Source organism: Monodon monoceros, unplaced genomic scaffold (assembly GCF_005190385.1).
Source record: "Monodon monoceros isolate NGI ecotype Baffin Bay Population unplaced genomic scaffold, NGI_Narwhal_1 Super_Scaffold_22, whole genome shotgun sequence".
NCBI classification, from domain to species: Eukaryota; Metazoa; Chordata; class Mammalia; order Artiodactyla; family Monodontidae; genus Monodon; species Monodon monoceros.
Window position 1 is genome coordinate 123,128,345 of NW_021703779.1, and position 24,142 is coordinate 123,152,486.

At 43.7% G+C, this 24,142-nt stretch overlaps 1 protein-coding gene and 1 pseudogene across 1 annotated transcript in view; one reads left to right on the forward strand and one right to left on the reverse strand.

Annotated features, from left to right (window-relative positions):
- Positions 1-24,142, forward strand: part of AFF2 (AF4/FMR2 family member 2) — a 499,888-nt gene that overhangs the window by 57,992 nt on the left and 417,754 nt on the right. The gene's annotated exons all lie outside the window — the stretch shown is intronic.
- Positions 8,151-9,727, reverse strand: LOC114906154 (annotated as a pseudogene).

The following is a 24,142-nucleotide window of genomic DNA, read 5'->3' on the forward strand; positions in this document are numbered from 1 at the left end:
GCACCTCTCAACACCAGTCCAACCTACTCTACCCCCCTCCCCCCGTACCTATCCCCCCCCCCCTCCTCCCAGGCTTCTTAGCAGTTTACCTCTGGGCTTCCCCGGTGCTTTCTGCAGCTCTGCTGACAGCGCTTGCCATGCTTGTCTGTCATTGTTTGTTTGCAGTATCTACCTCTTCTGGAGCGCTATGGCTTCCTTGAGGAGCAAGCCCACATCTTAGGCTCTTTGTATCCACTATGCCAGCCAGACATTCAGTAGGTACTCAGAAATATTTGCTGGTTGTTAAAAACAACAACCAAGTGCGTAAAGGAGTTCAATGAATAAGTGAAATTAACCTCTGAGTCTTTTAGAACTTGATCCGCGGGTTGACGTTTTCCAGTTGTTCCTAACCACACCGCTGGGTCCGTAGGGACCCTGGTTGGGAAACACAAGTGCCACAGAGGGAACTGCTTCTAGAGACTCTCCCTCCTGAGGGCACGCAGGGAGTCAGGTCCGCCAAGTGGGTGATGACGTGCCCTCGGTGACCCTGTCCCTGCACCCATTTTGCTTCACGGCCTGTGCAGAACCCCAGAAGGATTCAGTCCCAGCTCAGCAAAGCCTCGGGGCAGAGGATGGTTTGCCGAAGGGCAGCGTTCAGCGGGCACTTCCAGAAGCCCTCCTGGCTTTCTCCTGGGGCCCGGGCCCTGCCTCGCCTCTGCCTCGGGACCCTGGGGTGGGGGGCACTTCCCCACCGTGCCAGGCACTGCCAGTGCCCCGGCTCGCCCCGCTGAACCAGAACCTCCAGGGGGTGATGCCCTGATCCTCAAGGGCCACGGAATACTCCAGAACACGTGGGAATCTTGCCTGAGGGTTCTGTGTGGCCAAGCTTTGGGGGGCTGCCTTACTTTCTTAGAGAGCCACGGTCTTTAACATATTTTTATGACAGTGGCTCAATGGCGAGTTGCCCTTAACTGAGCTGGTTCACCCTAGGGCACCCACTAAAAGAAAAAAAAAAAGGTGGAGCAAACTATACAATACGCATGATCACTTCAAATCAGAGACGCAAAAGTCAGTATTGAAATGGCCCCTTGCACGTGGAGCTCATGTGATTAAAATTCAGGGTCCATGAGTTTTAATCCTAGTTGTAGACACTGGGAAATTATTGAACTTACTTATGGGAAAATGTTAATGAAAGTGGTGAGTTCCCCAGCCTCCAGTATTGTTAATTTTTTAGCAATTTAAGACAACACGGTCATGCCAGCTCATGACAGCGTGGCTCTGTCTACATGATGTTGAATCTGTCTACCTGACTGATTTCTTTTTTAACCGCATCTAATCAATTGGCAGGTTGCTTTGGCATCATGTAGACACAGCCAGTGCTGTCCTGGGGGCTGTGTATTGATTTAGTGTTCAGAAGTCTTGGCTGAATGGTGAGTAAAAGACATGCAACGCTAGAATACAAACCCATGGACACAACGGAGAGTCAGCTGCTCAGAGTCTTGCGAAGTCCCTCAGGAAAGCAGCGCCTTCGGGGTATCTCCCCTGGGCTCCTTGACTCATGCAAGCAACTCTCAGAAAGAGCCCAAGCCTCACTCATCCTCACAGGTAACAGGCCACCAATGGGCTGGAGCCCTGTCCTCTCACTTGAGTCAAAAGAACAACCTGTCTCCCATGCTCCCTTCCCTGTCCCAAGCCCTATCTAGGCAACCAAAGCTACAGACAGGCCAACTCAATCATTCAAGAAAAACGAACCTGAAAACAACTGCACTCAGGTCGAAGGTGATTTCATTGCTATTCCCAAGAATAGTAGATACCACACTTCCTCCCTCCCTTTCCTCTCTCCCATCCCCTTCCCTCCCTCTCTCCTTTCCCTTCCTTCCCCACTTCTTGCAAGGGATCCACTAAACGCTAGGCCCTGAGCTAGGTGCTGAGGGGCCAGTAGGGAACTCGGTGCCAGTTTTCACAGAGCTTACATTCTAATTGGAGTGGGCAGATGTGAAAAAATCAGCAGTCTCATTTTTGACTGCAGTAAGTGATTTGAAGGAAGTCAAATCGGATGACGTGATGCAGTTACAGAAGTGGAAGAGGCCGAGTTTAGCCTGGGTGGTCTGAGAAGGCGCTGGTTGAGCTGAGACCGGAACAACGAGAAGAAGCTGGTGAAGCGAGTATCTCGGGGAAGCTATTCAAGGAGATAGCAGCGGAATACAAAAGGCCCTGAGGCAGGGGCATGCTTGGCTTGTTCAAGGAACAAAATGAGCCTTGTTAAGGAGGGTAACCTTACAGGGGCTGAGGTCATGGAGGTACGCAAGGACCAGATCAGTGGGTACTTCAGAGGCTGAGAGGAGCAAGTTGAATTGTATCCCACTTGCAGTGGGAAGCCATTGGAGGAGCTGAAGTGGGGCAAGTCATGATCTGATTTACACGTTACAATGGCACCTTCGGAGAACAAACCGTAGGGAGGTGAAGAAGGAGGCGAGGGAGGCCAGCTCTTGGGGCCGTTGCAGTGGGGCAGGCGAGCGATGACGTGCATGGATGGAGAGAAGTGAGTGGATGCACGAGATATGTCGGAGGTGGAGTCAAAAATAGTTGCTGATGGAGCCAGAGTGTGTATGTGGCGGGGAGAGGGTGAGTGAAAGGGAGGAATTGAGCGTGTCCTCTCAATTTTTGTCTTGAGTGGCCAGGCAGATCGTGGCGCTTTATGTCTATGTAACTAGAGTCTCTTGAAATGGTTTTTCTAAAACAAAGGACTAGTCTTTGCCAAAGAATGATTGAAGTTTTATCTTTGGTGAGACAAGAGCAAAATAAAACTGCAGCATGCCACTGGGAACCTTTTACTCCCCATTCCATATACTCATTTGTAAGCTTGCAAACGTCTTGGGACTGAATTTCAGCCTGGGCTGTCTCCCCAGCGGGACTGTGAACTCCTTGAAGGTAGACAGGGCACTCTATCTTATTCCTTCTGGTGCATCTAGTGTCAAAGTCAGTGTCTGGCACATGACAGGTGTTTGGTAAATACTCGGAGAAAGGAAGGAAGGAAAGACAACGGACCCTCTTTAGAACTTGTCTACCCTTTATTTTCAAAGGTTAACCGGAAAATGAAGGGGGTACAAAAAAGGAAATAACGTAAGGGAATCTCTGCAGCGTGAGAAGGAAACCTCAATATACCCAGAAAGGAAAAATACGATAGAACAACAAATATGCTGTAAATAACATCTCCCTCACTGTGGAAAGATTTAATAAATCTACAGCGGCACTTTCCCGTCTGGCAACGTCACAGTGTTTAGGACTAAATTTCAACTCTATTTGATCATTTGAATTCAATCCCAGATACGTTTTAAATATATCTTTTGTTCATGTCTAAGACACTTTGGATGACAGATATACTATCATTAGACTGTATTCAGTAACTAATAAAGAAATTATTAAGAAAGTGAAGTCCAAAATGCCTATGTAACTATGGAGGAGCTGCCTCATTCATTTGATATAAGAGAGGCAATGAACTGTCTGGAAGAAAGGTATTTTCCTCCAAAGCCTTTGGTAGTTCCTTCCTGATTAGAGAAAAAAGCATCAGGATTACTCAGTGTACTACTTTGGAGGCATCTTGATGTGGCCTTATCTGCCTTTTCTCAGCACACCTTATGCTCTGCCTTTTTTTTTTTTTTTTTTAAATTTATTTTTATTTATTTATTTTTTGGCGGCTCGCGGGCCTCTCACTGTTGTGGCCTCTCCCATTGCGGAGCACAGGCTCCGGACGCGCAGGCTCAGCGGCCATGGCTCACGGGCGCAGCCGCTCCGCGCCATGTGGGATCTTCCTGGACCGGGGCACGAACCCGCGTCCCCTGCATCGGCAGGCGGACTCTCAACCACTGCGTCACCAGGGAAGCCCTGCTCTGCCATTTTACACCATTTAACATTTGTAATTACTTATTCTTCCTTCTTTCCTTCCTCACCTGTGCCTTTACTCTTACTCTTCCAGTGGTCAGGAAGAGATCTCCTTCACCTTCTCCATCACCAGTACCCTAACTATTCTTCAAGTTCAGCTCAAGTGCAACCTTCTCTAAGCAGCCTTCTTGGATTTCTCCAGGGTGACTTTATACGTTCCTCTATGTTTCCTCTGGTTTATGTTATGTTCAGAATTAGGTCAATGACTGGCCAGTTATTCTCGACCCAGGAAACTGTCAATGCTTGACTTTGTGACTACAGCCTAAGATTTTGCCATAGTATATAGTTGAATATTTCTCTGCTTGAAGGAGCATTACGTAGTTCATCATATATATGATAAAAACACATGCTGTATCCCCTGTATTTTATTTTCTTGGTTGTAGGAAACTGACTGTTTCAAACACTTTACTCAATATTCCCCTAAAGGCATCAGCAGCAAAAATTTATGAACATATTTTTATTAGAGATGATTTGGGTTTTATTCCTAGGAAATGGAGCTAGAAAAAATTTAAGGTCATTAGCCATAATAATTTAAAATACATAGTTGTTTGAATATGTTAGCTTTTAGGTTCTCTGCTATCTTTAGCTTCTTCCATTTGATTTTAATAATGATAAAAATAAATCTCACATTTGTTAACTTTTTCCATTCTAAGGTGTTTAACAAACCTTAGGGGTGCAAGTATAATGAAGTGACCCATATGCTTGCAACTAGGTTTATGACCCTGAGAGTATTTGATTACAGTTCTTTCTATTTCATTGATGTTGCTCAGAGTCAACAGAAGAATTGGGTTCAAACTTATTGGAAAAGTACAGTTAGAAACCCTTGTCAACCCAGTTAACATGTCTTTGAAAATAGCATGTTAACACAGAGCCTCCATATTTTTTAACTCTAAAATGTACTTTTATTTCTATTCTCCCTTCTTCCAATAACCATTTGTTGCATAACAACTATGTTTTGGGTTCAGAGCTCAACCCTGGGGATAAAAAGAGCAGCAAGGCTGTCAGAAGTGTATATATATATATATAGATAGATAGATAGATAGATAGATAGATAGATAGATAGATAGATGTGTTTATACATCAGTAAGGTAGGTTGTATGTATGTAGTGTCAACCGTAAAAATAAAATAGCCAGTTATTTTACCGGCAAAATGAATTTATTCAGGAATCACAGAGGAATTGCAATTTGGGACAAGCAAACTATGGCAAACTATAAGCAAGTCCAGAGAACTAAGGAAAGGAGCCTTCTTTATAGAGGAAAGGAGGCAGTTGGGAGGGGCTGTTTTGAACAAAATTCATTGGAGGAGAGTAGGAGTTTAGGGTGGTGGCAGCTTCTCATTGGCTGACTGCGGTGGTTTCTCATTGGCTGGGCTGTTGCTAGGCAAGCAGAAAATCTTTCTTCCTCCTGCTGGGGTGTGTAAAGTAAGCTTCTTCCAGTTGGGGAATGCAGGGTACACTTCTTGCTGGGGTCTGCAAGTGGCAGAGTGCTGGTGCATGAGAGCTCCCCCTTCGGGGCTTCCTGACTCCATTTTCTTTATTTTTTTTTCACTTTAATTAGTTATTATTATTACTATGTACTAGGCTCCCTGCTACATGCTCTACTCCTATAACTGCATTTTTAAAAACTTTTTATTTGTTATTTTGGAGTATAGCCGATTAACAATGTTGTGATAGTTTCAGGTGCACAGCAAAGCGACTCAGCCATACATATGCATGTATCCATTCTCCCCCAAACTCCCCTCCCATCCAGGCTGCCACATAACATTGAGCAGAGTTCCCTGTGCTATACAGTAGGCCCTTGTTGGTTATCCATTTTAAATATAGCAGTGTGTACATGTCGATCCCAGAATGAGGTTTCCTTTATTTATGTTTACGTTCCCCCTTTTGATCAAGATCTTTCCTGTAAAGCATTGCGGATCAGTCAGGTTTTGGTGGGTTTACCCCTTGGTTCCAGGAAGGACCTTTTCTGGTTGTCATGTCCCATGTCTGACAGAAGGTACACAGAATGGAAACCACTGAGGCTACATTTGAGTAACAAGAAAGGATAGGAGGGAGAACTCTCAGGCACCTCTCACTTAAAGTCTATCTCTTATCAAAGTCATAAGTGTTGGAGGTCATTTTGAAGCACTGAGCTAATATCACTCTCTCTGGTGCATCACTTCTGCAGAGATTTGACAGGCAATAGGTATAAAGTTAAAAAATAATTATGCAAAACAGAACAAAAATTAACGTGACAAATCCAAGCTGTGTGATTGTTCCACACCATTTACCTAGGCCTGAAGGTAGCCAACTGAACAAATCAAAGGACCATGGAGAGTTAGGTGACATTTTTTTGTAACCAGTGTGCTTGTTCCCTGATCTTGTGTGGTTGAATATCTACCTTACCAGAAGCATTTATCCATGAGCAACAGGTGGTATTTGCTATTACACAGACACCTCCTGTTCAGCAAGTAGATAATCAAAGGGCTGTACAGTTGTCCAAAACTACTTTAGCCAACGAGTCAAGTGATCATTTGGGGGCTGCTACTGCCTTGGCTGTGGAGTTGGCTAGCTAACCTAATGTTAGGGAGAGATTTCTGATCCGGCCGGCATTCGCTGGCATTTACTTGGACCCATGGGAGAAGGGCTTTCACCTATGGGGCAAACCTGGAGTCATGTGCGCCTCCTAGAAGTTCCCATTTAAAGTGGCCACGGAGCTTTAATGCGGAGGACCAATGAGAGGCTTCTGATTTGTTATGAATGGTGACTGGGACAGTTAAATATCCCATAAGCATTGATCTCCAGTTCACCAGCTATCTAAACATTCATATGCCCGTGAGAAATGCCAAGCACCACAGGCAAAAATAAAGCCAGGTGTAGCGCAGAGGATTCCAGCTAACATATGGTTATTGGCAGCTTTGTTGGCTGGAATTTCCTGATTGACATTTCCAAGCCCGGGGTCAGAGGAATTGGGATGACATTCTGTAAGGTACCATCCCAGCCTAGAGAAGTCTTTTCTAAAAGCCTTGAAAAGAGGAGTTAGCTTGTTTGCATTTCCCTTGGGTGCAGGGTAATGGATCGTATTTAAATAAGAAAAAGAGTGCCAAGGTTGAGGTGCTCAGCTGAACTAGTATGGTTATGGTTGGAGAACGTTTGAAACAAGGTATGGGAACACCTGGCTGTAATAGCCTAACCAGATAGTTAACACCAGTAGGCTTATGCGTATAACTGACAGTGGCATTTGGGACTAAAGAGAAATTGGTTACAGGTAAAACCAAGGGATCTCCAACACCATGAACAGATCAGAGTTTCTGGTGACGGATCCAACAGTCGGAAAGGTTTCCTGCTTTCTCAGGAGATTGGGAAATGCAGATAGGAGTATTGTCTTTCCAATAAAGAGAAGGAGAATATAGGGTGAGAAGCAACAGTGAGAAAAGGTATACAGGCCTGGTCTGGTTATGCTGGGAAAGCTGTCTCCTTCAGAGATGTGACACATGAATCCAAGAGTCTATTCCTTGGAGTTTGGCAACACAAGGGTTGGTTAATGGTACCTGATAGGGGCCTTTCCAATGAGCTTGAAGAGACTCTTTCTGGAGGTGTCTTGTCCAATAGGTGAAATCTCCAGGTGGTAAGGAATGATGTTTAAAGTCTTCGTGTCCAGAGAAGATGGGAGACACTGAGAAAAGATTGCTCTGCTAGAGCGTGGTTATTTTCAACAGAAGCAATTAAGCCTTTATAATTTTGAAGGATGACCTCCTTTTATCAGTTGTGGATCAAAAGAAGCAGGTGCCAGGTGTACTGGGCATGCTGTGATTATCTCAGAGTGAGAGTTTATCACTTCTAAAAGGGTTTAGACATGAGATTTAGAAGGACTAATGGCGGTGCCTTTGGCCAGGATACTACAAATGGAAGGGTTTCTACAAATTTTGCAAATTGAGTCTTTTTTTTTTTTTCATTAAACTTTTTTAATGGGTCTCAAATTCTGTGACCGATTTTTGGTCAAGTTGTTTCCATTAAAAATATTGATTTTAGGGCTTCCCTGGTGGCGCAGTGGTTGAGAGTCCGCCTGCCGATGCAGGGGACATGGGTTCGTGCCCCGGTCCGGGAGGATCCCACATGCCGCGGAGCGGCTGGACCCGTGAGCCATGGCCAGTGAGCCTGCGCGTCCGGAGCCTGTGCTCCGCCACGGGAGAGGCCACAACAGTGAGAGGCCCGCGTACCGCAAAAAAAAAAAAAAAAAAAAGTATTGATTTTAAAAACTAATAACTTAAAACTGCCACACACAAAACAAATGGTCCACAAAACATTCTCCTTTCCTTCTGAAGGTTTTACGATGCATTGTTATCATTAACCAGTCTTTTGCTATTAAACTTAAGTGGCCAGTTGAGACCGTTCTTCCACCACTGATTAAGACTGGGGTGGCAGGTATTGGGGGTAATATTCATTTAGCCTTCTGAGCTTTCTGGGCGGACTTGGTGACCTTGCCAGCTCCAGCTGCCTTCTTGTCCACTGCTTTGATGACACCCACAGCAACCGTCCGTCTCATGTCACGAGCAGCAAAGCGGCCCAGAGGAGGATAGTCAGAGAGGCTCTCAGCACACATGGGTTTGCCAGGAACCGTATCAATGATGGCAGCATCACCAGATTTCAAGAATTTGGGGCCATCTTCCAGCTTTTTCCCAGAACGACGATCAATCTTCTCCTTCAGCTCAGCGAACTTGCAGGCAATGTGAGCTGTGTGACAATCCAGCACAGGCGCGTAGCCAGCACTGCTTTGGCCTGGATGGTTCAAGATAATCACCTGAGCTGTGAAGCCAGCTGCTTCCATCGGTGGGTCATTTTTGCTGTCACCAGCCACATCGCCACGACAAACATCTTTGACAGACACGTTCTTGACCTTGAAGCCCACATTGTCCCCAGGAAGGGCTTCACTCAAAGCTTCATGGTGCATTTCAGCAGACTTCAGTTGTCACGTTGACTGGAGCAAAGGTGACCACCATGCCAGGTTTGAGAACACCAGTCTCCACTCGACCCACAGGGACAGCGCCAATACCACCAATCTTGTAGACGGCCTGGAGGGGCAAACGCAAGGGCTTGTCAGTTGGGCGAATTGGTGGCAGGATGCAATCCAGAGCTTCAAACAGTGTGGTTGGTTCCAGTGGCATTGCCATCTTTTCGGGTGACTCTCCATCCCTTGAACCACGGCATGTTAGCACTTGGCTCCAGCATGTTTTCACCATTCCAGCCAGAAACTGGCACAAGTGCTACTGTATCGGGTTGTAGCCAATTTTCTTAATGTAGGTGCTGACTTCCTTAACAGTTTCCTCGTGTCTCTTCCGGCTGTAGGGTGGCTCAGTGGAATCCACTTTGTTAACTCCAACAATTAGTTGTTTCACACCCAGAGTGTAGGCCACAAGGGCATGCTCACGGGTCTGCCCATTCTCGGAAATACCTGCTTCAAATTCACCAACACCAGCAGCAACAATCAGGACAGCCCAGTCAGCCTGGGATGTGCCTGTAATCATGTTTTTGATGAAGTCTCTGTGTCCTGGGGCATCAGTGATGGTCACATAGTACTTGCTGGTCTCAGACTTCCAGAGGGAGATATCAATGGTGATACCATGCTCGCATTCAGCTTTCAGTTTGTCCAGGACCCAGGCATACTTGAAGGAGCCCTTGCCCATCTCGGCAGCCTCCTCCTTGAACTTTTCAGTGGTTCTCTTGTCGATCCCACCACATTTGTAGAGCAGATGGCCAGTAGTGGTAGACCTCCCCGAATCTACGTGTCCGATGACAGCGGTGTTGATGTGGGTCTTCTCCTTTCCCATTTTTGCTTAGGTTTAGCGGTGGTTTTCACGACACCTGTGTCCTGGTGGCAAACCCGTTGCAAAAAAGCACAAATTGAGTCTTAATATTGCTGTTAGTGCATTGGACCAGCCCTGAGGATTGAGGGTGGGAAGCACAGTGAAAATGCGTTAGGACTGGCCAAACAACACAGACCTGCTGTAGTATTTGACCAGTAAATTGGGTTCCCTGGTTGCTGTGGAGCTCAAGAGGGGTTCCTGAGGGTAAGGATAATTTTTCCTAAAATAATTTTAGCCACAGAAGAGGCAGTAGGTTGTCTACACAGAAAGGCTTAGACCCAGTGGGAAAACATACAGACCATGACTAAAACATATTTATATCCATGAGATGGGGGAAATTGAATAAAATCCATCTCCCAAACCTCCAGTGGTCCATTGGGCAATTTAAAGTGTTCCAGAGCACTGCAAACAGGTTTTCCTGAATTATATTTTGGGCAGGTGTGGCAAGCAGAGTAGGCGCTTTTTGTGGCCTTATTGATATCTCCTCACCAGTACTGATTCATAAACGTTATCATTTTATCTGCAGACCAATGGTTTAATGCCTATACAGTAGTCAGTAATGGGAATTTTAGAGTCCCTGGCTAGGCTGGATTGTTATTTGGCCCAAACCAGAGTTCTCCCTTTTTATCAAATGAACAGTTACTAGATTTCCAATCTTGTGTTTCCTTTTCTGGAGCCAATACTTGGGCTTCTCTAATCAATTTCTCTAGGTTATTATTTGGGGCAACATCCCTTTGGACATGACAGAGGCTTGATTTTTTCGTTCCTTTGAGGGCAACATTCTTGGCGGAAATGTCAGCAATGTGGTTTCCTTTAGCTTCCAGGGAGTCAAGTTTGGAATGCCCAGGGACCTTAATAATAGCTAAAGTTGCTGGCAAGAGTGTGGCATCTAATAAATCCTGGACATAAGAGCCATTTTAAATTTTAGTCCCGTTAGAAATAAAGAGACCTTGCTGTTTCCATAGCATTAAGTCATGAGCTACTCCAAAGGCATATCTATTGTCTGCAGTTTTGCCCTTTGCTGAAATGCAGGCCCAAGTAAGATCATGTAATTCAGCCTGTTGGGCCAAGGTGGCCAAAGGCAAAGGTGCCACCTTGATGACTTTAAAAGGAGTTGCAACTGCATATCCAGCACAATATTTAACATTTTATTTCTTCAAGAACCATTGGTAAGCCATGAAAACTGAGCATTGGTGACAGGAGTTTCCTGTAAATCATCGTGAGGAGGCAAAAGGTGATCTGTCAGAGTCAGTCATGAGGAGTGTTGTCCCTAGAGAAGGGAAGAAGGCGGCAGGGTTAAGGTTATCACAGTGAGAAAGAGTTATATGAGGCGTGATTGCCATGAGGATTTCATAGGAAGTGAGATGACTGGCTGAAGTGTGTTGAGTGTGATGAGAATCCAGGAGGGCTCTACTGCATGGGGTACAAAATTGGTGAGAGGGGATCCCATGACTATCTCTTTGGTGGCCTTAAGTAAAAGGAAAGTGGCTCTGAGGTAAGGAGGGGTATCCTCATACCATAGTATCTATCTGCTGACTGTAGTACCTTATGGGGCGATGGTGATCCCCAAGTTTTTGGGTGACTACTCCGAGAGTACTTGTCTCCTTCTCCAATGTAAAGAGGAGAAGGGGAAGTTGATAATTAGGATGTCCAAGGGCAGGAGGATTTATCAAGCTCTCCCTTAAGGTATTAAAAGCTGGGTCATCCAGGTATTCCCAAGTAGTAAGGGTCAGGTTTGCTGTTCTTTAGTAAGGCATATAGAGGCTGGGCCATGAGAGAAAAGTTCAGAATCCAGCTCTAACAATCACTAGCCAACCCGAGAAAACCTCATAATTGACTTTGGTTTTGGGCTTTGGGAAGTTCAGGATGCTATGAAGCTTATCTGGGTCTAGGTGCCCAGCCCTTTTTCCATGATCAGGTGCCCAAAATAATGAACTTGGGTTTGAACAAACAGCCGTTTCTCCTTAGAAACTGTATGTCCCTTTGAGGCTAAAAGCTTCTATAGGTGGGTGCTGTCTTCCTGAAAAAAGACCTGGGAAGGGGAGCAGAGAAGCAAGCCATCTACATATTGTAATAAAGTAGAGCCTCCAGAACATTTTATATCATCTAAATCAGCTTTTAAGATTTGTGAGATGTAAGAAGGACTTTTGGTAAAATCTTGGGTCATTACTGTCCAGGTATATTGTTGTCCTTCCCAAATAAAGGCAAATAGGTATTGATTAGCATTACCTGTAGGGATGCTAAAGAAGGTGCTACATAAATCACTCGCAGTGAGAAAGTTGCTTTTGGTGGGCATGAAGCTAAAAAAGTATGGGAATTGGGAACAATAGGGTGACAAGGGATGACAGTATAGTTTATGGCTTGGTGGTCTTGGACAAATCTCCATCCTTGGTCATTGGGTTTCTTTTCAGGTAAAATAGGGATGTTGCAGGGACTAGCGCACCAGATAATGAGACCCTGGGTCTTACAATCATCTATTATTGGCTTAGTGCCCTGGAGGGCCTCTTTATTTATGGGGTGTTGGTTAATTCCAGGGAGAGGCTTTGAGGGATCTATTTGCATCTTAATAGGAGGATTCTGCCAATATAAGTTGAGGATTTTGCCCATAAGGAGGGTGGCAGCTGATCTTATAGGGACAAATGATTAGTTTCCTTAGAATTAGCTCCAGTGCCATCAGAGATGGAGCAAATAAAAGATGTTGAAGGGTCATTTGATTCGCTCAGTAGGTGGCTATTTTGGTTGCTCCTATCAAATTCTAGAATTTTTCTCCCTTTTTGGGAGAAAGAAATTCCAGCATGATATTTTTCTAAGAAATCTCAGCCCGGTAAATGAATAGGGATGGAGGAACTAAGGAGCAAAGGGTGGGTATCTCTTAGAGGGCCTAAATCAAAGGGGATAGGTTTAGAAACAGGAACCTGAAGAGCTTTATTTGGGATCCCCACCATTTGAACCCTCTTAGTATTCTGAGGTAGGGGCTGTTTAATAACGGTGGGGTTGAGCACTGAGAGTGAGGCTCTGGTGTCAATAAGGTCATAGAGAGATTCATTCCCAATCTGGAGAGTGGTTTTTTCAAGCCGATTAAGAAGGAGGATTTGGAAGAGCCCCTGTAGTTCCTCAGAGCCCCATCACTGGGGGTTAGGAGGGCATTGGAAAGGCTGGTTAGAGGGCTGAAGGTGTCTGGGGCGTTAAGCTTGTAACAGTCTTCTTTCCAATGTCCTGGCTTTTTCCAATAATGGCAGAGACTGGGAGGGTTTGTTTTTGTTTCTTTAGAGACCTCCATTTGTTGGAGTTTAAAATTGAGGATTTTAGTGGTCTTCCTTTTAGTTGAATCGTACAGGGTGCAGGTGAGCCGGTTTGCTAAATTAACTAAATTTGGATGGATGTAGTTCCCCATTCCATCCTCTTTGAACTAGAAGAGAAAGATCCTGGTTCAGCCCGTTAATGAACATAGAGTTAAAGGCTGCCTGAACGGATTCAACATCGAGAGACCAGAATTGTCCTTAAAAATAGTTTGGAGTTGACTGTAATAATTGTGCAGAGGTTCATTTGTGTTTCTGAGTGCAAGTCTGAATCTTATTCCAATCACTAGGTTTTGGGAAAGCCCTAGAAGTTGCCAACTGGAGTTGCCTGGCGATTCCCTGAGTTTGATCATATAATAAACATAGGGTTGGTCTCCTGCTTGTACTTCTAGGGACTCTTCTGGATTTTCCCAGTTAGCAGTTTTTATCCAGTGTTTGGCTTGACCTTCACTGACAAGCATGTGAACTAGCTGATATAAGTCAGAGAAACCAGGCTGATAAGCTTGAATGTCCATATTAAATTCCTCAGCAAATTTGTGGGGGTCCTCCGTTACTTTGGGAAAATCTGACTATAGCTTGTAGTTCAGCTTTAGTCCAGGGAACATAAGAAATTAGGGGTTTAGCATTTGGATCCTCAGAGGGCCTGATTTAAAGAGGCAGGTTTTAATAGGTTCAGGGGAGGAGAAAGTGGGGAGAAGTTCAGAGAAAAAGGGAAGTTCAGCAAAAGGATTAAAAGGAGGAGATGGGGACAGTGCAGAAGGGAAAGAGGAAGCTGACACCAGGTGGGACCTTGGCACAAGATGGCTGCAGTGTACCTGGAGACATAGAGGATGGGAGAGGGAAAAAAGAGACCTCAGAAGCTTTTTGGTTTTTTCCAATTGTTTATTTGCCTCAGTTAATTTAGAAATGGTATTTTGTAAAGAGGCGATTTTAGAGTCTTGAATGAATTTGGAAGCCTCCAGGAGCCAATTAAAATAGGCATCCCATTCAGTCTGTTTAATTTTAGAGCCATGATCTTCTAATTTAGTTCTGAGAAAAACAAGTTTAGGGAGGTCAAAAGTTCCCCATAAATGCCACTGGAGTTCTAAATTGTTTTTGGTCACATTGATCCATTTAGTTAAAATGTACATAAGGAGGGACCATAGTTTTTAAACATAAAACCAGCTGGGGTCCCGAAAGTGGGACACTCCCGAGATAATTTAGCCGAGTTGGATCCAACTGCTCAAAAGTCAGAAGTTTAGAAAACAGAAGAATACTCACCAGAAGGGGCAATGCCTTCATAAAAACAAAAACAGTTCCCAAATAAAGTCAGAGAGCTTGACCAAAGGAAGGGAGTTTGGATCCAAGGGAAGGCTTACTGAACTCAAAAGAAAAAGATAACTCACAGAAGGAGAGAGTGCAAGCGGCTCAGGTGCGTACCTCACACAGTTCTGGGAGTCATTAGTTTGTTGTTGGGGAGCGGTGTTGGCACCTTCGGATCCCACTTCTGACACCATGAAATGTCAACCTTAAAAATAAAATAGCAGGACTTCCCTGGTGGCACAGTGGTTAAGAATCTGCCTGTCAATGCAGGGGACACGGGTTCGAGCCCTGGTCTGGGAAGATCCCACATGCCGCGGAGCGACTAAGCCCATGCATCATAACTACTGAGCCTGCGCTCTAGAGCCCGTGAGCCACGACTGCTGAAGCCCGCGTGCCTAGAGCCCATGCTCTGCAACAAGACAAGCCACCGCAATGAGAAGCTCACGCACCGCAACGAAGAGAACCCCCCCCCCCCCCCCCCGCTCGCCGCAACTAGAGAATGCCCACGCCCAGCAATGAAGACCCAACACAGCCAAATAAATAAAATAAATAAATTTATTTAAAAAAACAAATCCTATTAAAAAAATAAAATAGCTAGTTATTTTACCAGCAAAATTAGTTTACTTGAGCATAAAAGAGGAATTGCAATCAGGACAAGCAAACTGTGTCAAGCCATAGGCAAGCCTGGAGAACAAAGAGGACCGTCCTTTTATAGAGGAAAGGAGGAAGTTGGGAGGGGCTGTTTTAAATGAAAGTTCTTTGGAGTAGAGCCGGAGTTCAGGGTGGTGGTGGCTTCTCACTGGCTGAGTGTGGTGGTTTCTCATTGGCTGGGCTGTTGCTAGGCGAAGAGAAAGTCTTTCTTCCTCCTGCTCGGGTGTGTAAAGTAAGCTTCTTCCTCTTGGGGAATGCAGGGTACACTTTTTCCTACTGAGGTGTGCCAGTGGCAGAGTGGTAGTGCGTGAGAGCTCCCCCTTCAGAGCTTTCTGACTCCATTTTAAATGAGGTTTCCTTTATTTCTTTTCACAGTAGCAATAAGGTAGGAAGGTATACACACATACATATTTATAAAGTATGTATAAAAGTACATGTCAGTTAAAAGTGCATTTTCAGGTGTGTTGCAACAACCTCGTGAGTTACTACCATCCCCATTTCACAGAGAAAAAAACCAAGACTTAAAAATGTTATATGATTTGCCCAAGTTTATACACTAATAGGTGGTCCAGTTAGGGTTCAGACCCAATGTGTGTGACTTTAAAGCTCATGTTCTTTATCAATGTACATGTGTAAGTGTCTCTTTTTTAACCAGAGACCAACTTTGTCCCAGAAGTTCAAATACAGAATAAAAGAAAAAAGAATGAAGAGTGTGAAAATGGTAATGATTGTGTGAATGGCAAAACTGGATCATCATGAATACCAAGGATTTATTTTATTGTACATGTGCTTTAGGAGTAGAGAGTTAGTCCTCAGACTCTGGTGCTCAGCCTGTATTGGACTCAGAGCATGAAATACAGCATTTCAGTGCAGTTGCATCCCCCCCTCCCCGCCTCCCCAGCTGAAGACCACCTTATGGATGAATTACTTCATGGTGTGGTCCTTTAGATATCTTGGTAGCTAAGAAGGAACTCCCAGAGTTATAATATGTTCAAACACCAGATGAGCCACCAAGGATGTCTGTGAGGCTTCATTCTTAAGAATCTCCAGATTGAGAAAACCATCTATTTGTTCTGAAGAGCTGAGCCATTTACCTCTTAAGATTTCTGACAGTCCTGTGATTTTGCAAAACATGCACAGGTTTCAAGTTAATTTCACCTGAAGCCATTCACCTCTCAAGATCGCTGACAGTTCCACGATTTTGCAAAACACGCACAAATTTTGAGTAAATTTCACCTGAAATGGAACCCTATGTTGTAGTTGTTTTATAAGCAAGGTGCTAGCAAAACACCCAGGTGTCTCTGGGACCCCTTAGACTACATTAGAATCCTTCTTAGGCACTTGGTATTTCTGCTTCATAGGACTTCTTACAATCGTGGTTCATTGTGTGATTATTTGTTTAATGCCTGTCTCCCATGCTAGACTATGAACTCTGGGTGGACAGGGACGGTGTCTGTTGCTCAGTGCTGCACCTTACCTGCAGTGCTTGAAACCCCATGACTAGCAAATAGTTGACGTTCAATATTTATTGAGGCGGGAATAAATGAATGGAGTCTGACAGAAGACTAGGCACATGCAACCATGTAGCGGATTTAGTCTTGATTTATGCCACAGAGATTCCCATTCTTAGTTTTTAAGCACAGCCCTAGTTCAATACCTCTTTCATGACCTAACAGCTCTGCGGGTTTTATGTGACGGAGGGCAAATCTGTTTGCTTGGTGATTACAAGAGGACAGATAAAATATTTACTAGCCTTAGCAACTCCTGAGCAAATGTGGTCCCTGGAGAAGGGCACATGATAACGAAGCAGGGAAACCCAGCCGTTATCTCGAAGCAAAGCCACACAGGCGTCAAGGCCGTGACTCACGTTCCTGTGGTCAGGAGCCCTGGAGTTTTCAAGGATAATTTATGGTGACACGGATGAGACAGAGTTCATTTAAATACTGTAACTGCTGAAGTATTCTGAATTGGAAAAGTCAGCGCATGGTGGAGTAAATACCTTGTTGACCCCTTTTCACTCTCCGATTCACCATTGTTTCAAGTAGTTACTCTAAAATACCTGAGTCCTAGTGTGACCCAGGAGAGAAGAACTGACCACGGCTGCTTAATGCGCGTTCAGATTTGGTTTCTGAACACGGAGCACACGCTCATCCTCACTCAGCCCATTGTTCTTTGATCGGTTAAATGATGCTATAAATGGAGGACTGTGATAGCAAAAAATAAATGTTTTATACAGTGCTAGAAAAAGCTTTAGGGGAAAATTTTAGCAAAAGAACAGATTCTTTCTTGTTTCTATAGAAACCAGTAGCTATGAGGAGTGAGGTGTTCTTTCATGTGTACATGGTAGTAAGGCCAGCTCAGCAGTCCCCAGCACACACTGGAGGGCTAGTTAAAGACCCACTGTCAGCGGGGGAGCCTCTGTCTGTGTCCCTTTGATCTCACTGGCAGTGGGGGACATCTTGCTGGAAATCCCGGCTTCCCCATGGGCTGAGTAGGGCTGCGGTCCACAGTCGCTGAGCATCATAGAGCCAGAAAGGCTCTGAACAGGAATCTCTTGTTGAAAGAGGAAGAAAAAGGTAAACATAAGGAAAGCTCTAATACCAGCTGTCAACACGCCTTTCAGTGTGCTCCTTGCCATCGAGCAGTAAATGTCCTGGTCGTGTCCTGACCAGATTACTGGTAAACTGGCCAAAGCAGGTATTTGAGCTGTGGGTGGTAGGATAATTTGTTGCCCTTGCAATTTGTCTACTTCTATAAAATCTTTTTTTTTTCAAATGAAATTAGGATGAAATGCCTCCTTTTTGGTTTCATTTGTAAAGCTGTTACCTTCTTGACAAGTGAATGTTGAGGAAGACTTAAATCAAATTCCAAGGCAAATACTTTTCTAAAGCCTAATCAATACTACAGCTTTAAAATGATTTCTCCAGTCTTTTAAATGAAGTTTAGGTCAAATGTAATGACAGAATGAAGCAGGCGCATTTTGCTTCAATCTGACATGTCCCGGAAGCTAAGAGGAATATCTAGTAACTGACAAAAGGATTTTCCTTTTGTTTGACATTTACTTTGTATGTAAACAATCCAGTATATCGGCATGTCAGTGTATTAGTTGGTGGTGGTCCAAAACATGATGTGAATTCAGATAGTATTTCTTTCTGCTCACAAATACACACTCTTGATCAACAAGAGAACATTTATTGCAGTCTTGCCTTGCAGTTGGCAGAACAGAATGAATCATTTTGAAATATAAACTTCCTCAGATCTAAAATATATCACTGGAAAACACAAGACATAGGGAGGAGTGGATTACGAAATAAAAGGAACGTATTTAGGAGTGTATAGGTCATAAACATAATAGATGGTCACTAATAAAATACTGGGACAAATGCACAAGACTACGTTCAGTGAGCAGGTGTTGAAAGCTGGATAACTTCCTTGAAGCTGTACTTTGGAAGCAGCATTTGGCAATGTGGAAGGGTATGAAGTGGCCTCTTACGGGCTGTGTGACCTCAGGTAAGTCACTTCCCCTCTCTGAACTTCAGTTTCCTCACCTATGAAATGGTAATAATACAAATGATGGTGATGGTGATGATGACGAGGGGGAGGAGAAGGGTGTCTCCCTCGTAGGGTTCTGTAAGGTTTAAGAGAATTCTAGAAAACTCTGCACAGAGGAGGTACACAATATGTGTCATGTTCCTTTCCCCCTTCCCCAAAAGTAACCAGATTAGTACTGAGCATTTCTTTCTTACCAAGCTTTCAGTCATCATCTTTCTGCTGTTAAATGAGAACTCAGGTTTTGCTAAAATATACTTTGGCAGAAAAGTAAACGAACTTTCCTAAATGGGAGATATATATGGAATGAGAAATACCCTATATTTTCTAGACACATTTTACTTTAGCTTCTTTTCCCCTGGGAGTAAAGTGAGGGTGCAAAATCTCTCGAGTCCTTTTATGAATTTAAGATTTAAAATCCTTAGATTTGCTATGACAGACCCAAAGCTTTTCTGGAGACCTGTGTGTGTGTTTGACCTGTGTGGGGCTGCCACCAGTGTTCAGAAGCTCTTCTTATTCATGCATGGGTCTTGGTTGCCCAGCACACATAATAAGGGCTCAATAACTGTTTGTCTAATGAATAAATGACAATATCATGAAATAAAGTTAAACATGTAATGCTTACCAAACAAGTCTCAATAAATTTGTTTCAGTGATTTTTTTTCTCCCACACCGTCGTGTGTAATATCAGCCCACAGGCAGTGTATGAAAAGGGGATAAGTGTAGGTAAAATGGAAAGAATCCTTGCCTCTATTTAACTGGCCTCATTAATTTATACCAATACCGACTTGATTGATTGTATTTGACTCAAGTTTGATTGGATCAGGATGCAGACTGTTTACAATTTCTACCAACCTGAAGTGCCTAGCATACATTTGTGGCGATTATATTATAATCTCCAGACGCTCATTATCACCATCATTTAGCCTGTTTTGAACCCCACTAGTTACACAGCATCACAATATCTACATGGTCAGTAAGCTCATGATGAAATTTCATATATCACCCAATAAGACATCCTCATTAGTTATGAAGAATGAGTTAGGGTGAGGAGGTGGTTATGATTTCTTCGCTGATTTCTTGACTTATTTAGTTCGCGAGCTCATCAATTTGACCCAGACAACCATTACTCTCCCTTTATTACACACCATACACGCAGCCAGAATGAGACTTGAAGTTTCGTAACATTTAGTAAAGTAGAAATGCGCATTTTCATTTCAAAGATGTTACTGCTGGCCCTGCTGGTGCCGAGGGGACTTGGATGGCCACTGTAGGACGTGACAAGCCTTCCACCTGAGATACCAAAAGTTCTCCTGCACGGTGCCTAGAGTTGTGTATTAGTTTCCTAAGGCTGCCGTGACAAAACACCACAAACTGTATTTGTGGCTTAGAACAACAGAAATGTTTTGTCTCCTGGTTCTGGAGCCTAGAAGTTTGAAATCAAGGTGTTGGGATGGCCACACTTCCTCTGAAGGCTCGAGGGTAGGAGCTTCTGGTAGCCTCACACGTTCCTTGGCTTGTAGATGCATCACGGCAATCCTCTGTCTTTCACATAACCACCTTCTTCCTGTGTCATCACATGGATTTCCCCCTGTGCATGCCTGTCTCTGTGTTCAAATTCCCATTTTTTTAAGGACACCAGTCATATTGGATTAGGGTCCACCCTAATGAGCTCATCTTAACTTGATCACCTCTGTAAAGATCCTGTTTCCAGATATGGTCAGATTCTGAGGTACTGGAAGTTAGGAGTTGGACATATCTTTTTTTCTTTTTTTTTTCAGGGGCGGGGGAGACACAATTCAGCCCATAATAAGCTTTCATCCCAAAAGTTCATTTGCAGCTGTGCCTCTGATACTTGTGGTCCAGATGAAGCCTTAGATCATAAAAGCAACTCCAAGCCTGTGGGCTACTTCATTGTTGCCTAGGCCCTTCCGTTAGGCCACTTGACCTGAGGCCTTGCTTCTGTGGATCTTTAAAGATGGACATGATTACCATGCCTGAGTAGCTACTGCAGCATTGCGCTCCGAATATGCTAGAACTCAGATTTGTCACGGATTCAGCCTGGATTGCCCTCTACCCTGCCCCCCACTGCAGTTAAGTCTAAGCTTAACTAGATCTGAATGATATCAAGAAAATTTAAACTTTTGGACAAATTTAATTTAAATGGGAAACCAGATGGCAGAGCTGTCTTGGAGTGTAAAGTAAAAGGTAGTATTGATTAAAGAGAGGATTTCTAAAAGTCTTACAGCTATACTGCATTCCCGTGGGAAAAGCTGCTAACCCAAATCCTCCTGGCCAAATAATACCAATTTTTTTTAAAAAGCACCGAGTTTACTTGCTCAAAAGCAGGCATTCACAATGCAGCATGATCATTTTAAAGCTACTAAAAAGCTTTCTGGGAAGTTTGAGGAGGTCCATTGTCCTAAGGACAGATGGACACCTGATAAAGTATTTACGGTCCAGTCTAGCTAAGGATCAGCACAGGGTCAGAGGGTCAGTGGTAGTAGGAGTAATATCTCTAGGTCCATCTACATATAGGAAGCACTTTTAGAAACGATGAAAAAATATTATTCAGCCTGAGGCATTAGCGATTATTTTAATTAAAAAATTGATAGGGAGCTTCCAACAACGTCATCAAGAAAGTGAAAAGATCTTGCAGAGTGGGAGAGAATATTTGCAAATCACGTATCTGATAAGGTACTAGTATCCAGAATATATAAAGAACAGATACAACTCAATAATCAAAAGAAAAAAGACCCAAGTAAAAATGAGCAAAACCTCTGAATAGACGTTTTTCCAAAAAAAGATACACAAAGGACCAGTAAACACATGAAAAGATGTTCAACATCCTTAGCCATCAGGGAAATGCAAATCAAAGTCACAATGAGATACCACTTCACACACTCTAGGATGGCTGTACTGTAAAAGATGGACGCTAAAAGGTGCTGCTGAAGGTGCGGAGGTATTGGAGTCCACATCCGTTGCTGATAGGAGTGTAAATGGCGCAGCTACTGTGGAAAAGTTAGGCAGTTCCTCCAGAAGTTAAACATAGAGTTACCATATGACCCAGCAATTCCACTCCTAGGTATATATCAAAGAGAATTGATAACACATGTGCACGCAAAACTTTGCACGCAAAAGTTCACAGCAGCGTTATTCACAATAGCCCCAAACTGGAGACAACCCAGATGTCCATCAACGGATGAAAGGCTATACAAAATATTGTTTTATCCATACAATGGGGTATTATGCAGCCACAAAAGTGAATGAAGTATTGATACATACTGCACCATGGATGAACCTTGAAAACGTTATGCTAGAGAAGACAGACCCAAAGGGTCATAAATTATAGTTTCCTTTATATAAAATAACCAGAATAGGCAAATCCGTAGAGTGGTTACCAGGAGTTGGGGGAAGGGCAGAATGGAGAGTGACTGCTAATAGGTACAGGATTTCTTTTGGGGGGCGGTAGTGGAATGTTCTAGAACTAGATAGCGGTGTTGATTGCACGTCTCTGTGACTATACAAGAACCACTGAAGTCCATACTTTAAAATGGTGAATTGTATTTTTATGAACTATATCTCAGTAAAGCTGTTACCAAAAAAAGTTTCACTTGCTAGCTTTACCATTCATTGGTGTTTCATTGAAACAGTAGCTAGATCCATTGTTTACAACTCAGCCCAACGCAATTTTTTTTTCCAGGGAGGAGTATTTCATCACTGGCATTTAGAATTGCTGTTGCACAGTGATAATAAATGGCAGACAGACTGAAAAATTTGTTAGGGAAATCGCAATGGAACACATTACTCTAGTTAGGTAAGAGTCACAGAGCTTCCGGAAGAAAGATACACAGAAGGGTTTCAGTGTTGTGCCGGTGAGTAGTGACAGTCAACACTCAGTGGTTTGCTGGCTCTCCAGTTGGGTGATCAGCCATTTAGCCTCCTACAGGCCTCTGGGACCCTGATCCCCAGCACCTCCACTAGAGGGGGAGCAAGCGAGATAAAGGAGGCTTGCGATGACTGCAGTGAGTTAAGAGCCTGGGGGAAAAGACTGTGGAATGGAAAGGAACTTGAAATTCTGGGCTAGCCTATAGCTTCTCATGCATGTGTCTGAAATGCAAGCCGATAGCAGCCTTGTGCTCTTTAAAATGGTGATAAAGACAAAATTTTTGTCCCCAAGAATGACCTGGAAATTAGAATCTGTTTGAATTAAACATCAGGGTTATTATGAGTTACATTAAAAAAAAAAAAAAAGCATGTGGGGAGGAAGCTTTCCATCTCTCTTATTTCCAAACATGGGGACTGTTAGTGTTTTTTGCAGTCCTGGAAACAAGTTCAGATTCAATAATGTCGAGATTTGCAATTTTATCCTCTGGAAAGTGAAACTAAAAGGTGCCAAACGTTGGAATATTTTGTGTATTTGAGGGGAAATAAAAGTCATAATTCAACAAGAAAATCAGTATTAGCTGTCACATTCTGATCTGACAATTGAAACTAAAAATATTTGGCAAACTTTCATTTCATAGAATCCAAACTGAAAAGCTTAGAGCTGGATTTTTCCCTCTTGGCATCGCGTACTCTGCCTTGATAAGGAGGAGACAAAGGATAAGCCAACAGTCTTTTAAGAGAGTAAATATAGAGGTTATATCAGAAGGATAGAGGAGATTTAGCCCAATCTATATTTCCCACAGCAGCATCGGGATTTATGATGACCTGAATCACCCAAAGAAAGGATAAATTGTGTTCAGTAAGGATTTAGCAACAACTGGATTTTTATCATTGTCTGAGTCCTGAAAATGGGTAACCTATGTCTATAGTGTCCTGATGGCTCATGAAAATATTCAGCGATCTGAAACCGCTTGTTCGTTCTCCACAGTATATCTTTAATTCTCACCATACATGAACCTGATTTTCTGATATGTAGATTACTTCCGGCCCTCCCACCCTGGTGACAAAGGGGAGTGTTAGGGCTTTGTGAATGGAGCTGACTGAATAGCCCTAGAAGTGTTGGTGTTGACAAAGCCAAAGTTAGGCAGCGGCACAACAGACTGAGCCAGGACCACAGCTCTGGGTTTGGTCGCTTTGATCCTAGTCAGTGACCTGGAAATCGCTCTTAATAATAGGAGCGCAGGGATTCGTTCTGTAGCCGGGCAACTTGTTTATTCTTGTTTGGGTCAAACTGTTCATGGAAGGGGATGTGACTGAGGACGTTGCATCTTGGGCAGGGGATAGTGGGCTGAATTGGTGGTGCTTCGTGAAGTTGACCGAACAATTCAGTGCTAGGTGGCTTTGGCCTTAGCCTTTACTCGCCTGTTAATATCTAATAATGACTATGATTTACTGGTACTGGACCATGCTTTTTATTTACCTTGTTATTTAAGCCTCAGCAAAAAGCTAAGAAGTACCCATTATTATTTCCACCTTAGAGATGATGAAACAGGGTCTCGGAAGTCCTTATGGATAGTACCATTACCTGCCTCTGTTGGGATATTGTGCCGATTAATGAATACATTCATAGTGCTGGTGGACTGGTGTGTGTGTGTGTGTGTGTGTGTGTGTGTGTGTGTGTGTGTGTGTG